At 55.5% G+C, this 4,251-nt stretch overlaps 1 pseudogene; it reads right to left on the bottom strand.

Moving 5' to 3' along the window:
• Window positions 1–202: 202 nt before the first annotated feature.
• LOC112121276 lies at window positions 203–1,394 on the bottom strand (annotated as a pseudogene).
• Window positions 1,395–4,251: the final 2,857 nt, after the last annotated feature.

Here is a 4,251-nt window from a genome sequence, read left to right as displayed (position 1 = left end):
TTTGTGGCTGAATCAAATTTGGTATGTTATGGTGTGTGGGAGACCTCCGTGGAAATGGAGCTCAGAGCTCAGTTATGGTGAAGTTTCACACCCAATGCGGAAAGGCAGCAATTTCATGAGACTTCCCACAGCTTTGAGCGCCGAGCTCCAGCTGGGACAGGGTCTTTACTTTGATCCTCCCGTGTGCTGACGTTTCTTCCTTTCAGGGGGTGCAGATGGTTTCGCGCTGTTTCTCTGCGTTGGAAATGGCTCCCTCCATAACCACCTCCAGAACTCGGGCAGCATCATCAGCAGCATCATTCAGGAAATTCTGCAGCATGTAGTATGTGGTAGGGTAAGAAGCTGCTGCAGATATTATGGAACCTAACAGAGGTATAAAACTGAAGAAAAATGTAACAAATTTCACTGCCCCAGCTGCGCACTTCATCAGTAGATTAGTTACAAGATCGCCTGTTATTTCCTCACTCAGTGGGGACTTTATAACAGCCCTCAGCTCTGCAATGGGCTTGTTAGCCTGTCTAGCAAGTGCAGCGAGAGCGTTTTCATTGAGGCCGAAGTCCCTGCAGTACTCTTTCAGGGACGTCTCCAGGATGGCGATATCGCAAACAATGGTAAAACCCGGGATAGGAACAGCAGCGACTGCACATGACACCAGACTTTTCTTCCCTATCTGTGCTTGCAGTTGTTCTCTTTTCTTCTCCAGGATTTCCTTAGAAACATTGGACAGGGATCGTAGAAGAGCGCGTCTCTTGTGACCGGGGAGCTCATCCACTAGCACTTCCTGAAATTTGGGAAAATCGTACTTGCCTAAGTCCCCTCTAGATACAAGAAAAACCCGTGGGGAGGTCACCTCTGCTGCTTCCAGGCCTTTGATGCAATTCTCTCTGATGGCACTGAGGATCGCACTCTCACTGTACTGATGTGGCCTTTTTGTGTCAGCTTTCCTCTGCTTCAGGATTCCCTTCTCGTCATACAGTGTTTTCTCATTTGTCAAATCCTGGTCCACCTTGGAGCGCACAAAGTAAAACTGCTTCCCCTGTCTCTGGATCTCCTGGGCGAGTTCAATATCGTGGGTTTTGAAGCGGGTGCAGGAGATGATGATGAAAAAGTCGTAGCGACTGAACCCCACCTGCTCGAGGTACGTGTCTGATTTAAATGTTGGGGTCCCGATCCCTGGCAGATCCCAGACTGTTACATTTGGGTAGCTAGGATGTGGGTAAGCAGTGGGCTCCATTGTCGTTTCATTCACCCCTGTCTCAGCAGCACCTTCGTCGTCATCCTCCAGGCCCCGGATGGTGTTGACAAGGACGGTTTCCTTTCCCAACAGCAGCCTTCAGTGCTTTCATATCCTCTTCAGGTATCTTGGGAAGCTCTTTAGCATCTACCCCAGCCATGGCAGCTCCAGTGCACTGCTCAGCCTGCGAAAAGACAATGAGATATTCCATGTATGGTTAGTTTAGACAGAAGATTGGTCCTGCTTTGAGCCGGGGGTTGGACTAGATGACCTCCTGAGGTCCCTTCCAACCCTGAGATTCTATGATTCTAAGATAGATGTCAGCTCACATGTGAAGGTCCAGTGGGAGTTTGGGCAGGAAATGGGAAAGGTGGAGTTAAGGTGATACTTTCCACTCAGATCAAACACATAACCTTAACTCTGCCACCATAGGAATGCCAGGAGAGACACCTCCTCTGTTTTTCTGGGGACGGAAGGGCCCATGCAACGTGTGACACGTGAAATCCCAGAAAAGGATTCGTATTTTCCCAACAGGAAGCCAAATAATTTCCTTAGAGAAAGAAGAAGATTCCCATGAAGTGCTTGGAATGTTGAACCTAAATAACACTCTCCCTGCATGAGCCCCTGTCCCATCCCTGCAGCACCGCAGCCTTTAATGATAGTTGTAGCGACCACAGCTGAGATTTCTCTCCCTGGCCCTGTTAGCCACTACACACTGTGAACGTTTCACAGCACGACCATTAACCCTAAAGGATAAAATGGTGTTGTCACGGACTCACAGATCGTGTCCACTCCTCGCCCCGTGCGGTCCATGGGGGGTGCCCCTTTCAGTGAGACAGCCCTTCTCGGGGGTCCACTCCCTCTCGGGGTCAGGCCCCTCCACCTCCTGGAGCCGCACCTCTCTGAGCCTTAGCACGTCTGTCTCTGCCGTGGGCCCCCTCAGGGAGTCCACTCGCTCTGGACCCCCGGGGCCTCCACCTCCCAAAGGGGTTGATGCAACCCTGTTCTCTAGACCGGAGTGACTCTCAGCCAGCATAAAACAGGGAGGGTTTATTGAGAGTTGAACACAGCACAGGAAACTCTCAGGGCCTCAGGCCTGGCCTCCCTCAGCACTGCACATTCCAGTCTCCCCTGCATCCAGGTGGGCTCTGCCTGCTCCCTCTCTCCAGCCCAGAGCCCCCCCACCCCTGCTTCCCAGCTGGCATCTGAGATCACCGGCCCCAAGCCCCGCCTCTGTCCATTGTCTTCTCTCCAGGTAAACAGGGTCGTAAACTGGGGCCTCCCCTCCTCTCTTTGGTCATCTGTCTGGAACCGGCTGGTTAGGTCACGGGGTTCATAGAATCATAGAATCTCAGGGTTGGAAGGGACCTCAGGAGGTCATCTAGTCCAACCCCCTGCTCAAAGCAGGACCAATTCCCAACTTCTCTCTCCGCAGCCCATTGTTCTCCTGCGCTGTGTCTCCGGGTCGTCAGGTCACCAGTCGCTGGGTTGTCCATTCTCCAGGTCATCGGCTGTGGTCCCAAGTTCCCTCTCCGGTCCTCTGTAACAACAAACTCCCTCTCCCCTCACCTCGTTAAACCAGTAACACCCAGGGAAACTGAGTCCCACCCCCTCTGCATTCAAACCATTGGATAACCAGGAAAAAACAAGAAAATCCCCCACTTCGTCAAAGATGTCACAGAGCTCACGGATTCCATGACTTTTGGAGACCTCCGGGACATTTTCCGCTTCAGCCCTGGGGCGTGGGGGGGGCCAGAGCTGTGTTGGGGGGGACCCGGAATTGCCTGGGCAGTGACTTAGGGCCCTGAGGCACCGCGGGCCCTGGAGCTGTCAGCCACTATGTGCAGGTGCTGGACCTCCCCGCCCACAGCAGGTCTCGGGCTCTCTTTCCCCCCACCGTGGGGCTCGAGCTTCAGTCACCCCCCATCAGCCCCTCCCCCCATTATTTTTGGTTATTGCCTGCGACCTGTCCCTGACTTTTACTAAAATTAACTGTGACAACATCTTAACCGTATCCCCACCGCACTGTAACACAATGTACAGGAGAGGGGAGGAGCCCTGAGGAATCACATGGCAACCGCGTGGCCTAGTGGAGACACCCCTGGACTGGGACTATTCCTAGCTCTGGCCCCAGCCCCGGGGCAGCCTGCCTGTACCCCAAACTCCTCATCCCCAGTCCTGCCTCACCCCAGAGCCCGCACCCCCAGCCAGATTCCTCATCCCCGACACCCCAACCCTCTGACCCAGCCCTGAGCCTCTCCAACACCCCAAACCACCCAGCTCAATCCCTCACCCCCCCGCACCCAACCCTCTGCCCCAGCCCTGAGCCCCCTCCTGCATCATGAACCCCTCATCCCCAGCCCCACCCACAGCCCAACCCTCTGCCCTAAGCCCCCTCCCACACTCCAAACCCCTCATCCCCAGCCCCACCCACAGCCCTCACCCCTGCACCCTCCGCACCCCCTCTCACTCCCAAACTCCCTCCCAGAGCCTGCACCCCCTCCCTCTCCACCCCTCCCAAACTCCCTCCTTGAGCCTGCACCCCCACCCCCTTCCCACACACCCTCTCCTGCCCCCAAACTCCCTCCCAGAGCCTGCACCCCTCACCCCCTCCTGCACCCCACCCACTGCCCCAGCCCAGAGCCTGCACCCAAACTCCCTCCCAGAGCCCAACCTCTCACCTCTTCTGCACCCAAACTCCCTCCCAGAGCCTGCACCCCTCCTGCACCCCAATCCCCTGCCCCAACCCAGGGCCTGCACCCCAGACCTCCTCTCCCCACCCAAACTCCCTCCCTGCCTTAGGCAGGTGAGGGGGCAGAGTTGGGGGAGGGGGGGTTCTAGGCACCACCAACATTTCTACAAACCTGCCATCCCTGGACCCAGATCTACTCTGATCACAATCACAGCTCTCCTAATCAGCTTCAGCTTATTCTTCCCCCATTCAGGACAACTGCACCTCACACAGTGACAGCAGCTGGAGTTCACACAGACAAGTCCCAGTGGCTACTGGCAGTGCC

The sequence above is a fragment of the Terrapene carolina genome, unplaced genomic scaffold (genome assembly GCF_002925995.2).
Source record: "Terrapene carolina triunguis isolate 2854851 unplaced genomic scaffold, T_m_triunguis-2.0 Scaffold28611, whole genome shotgun sequence".
Lineage (NCBI taxonomy): Eukaryota > Metazoa > Chordata > Testudines > Emydidae > Terrapene > Terrapene triunguis.
This window is presented reverse-complemented; position numbering and strand designations above follow the sequence as displayed.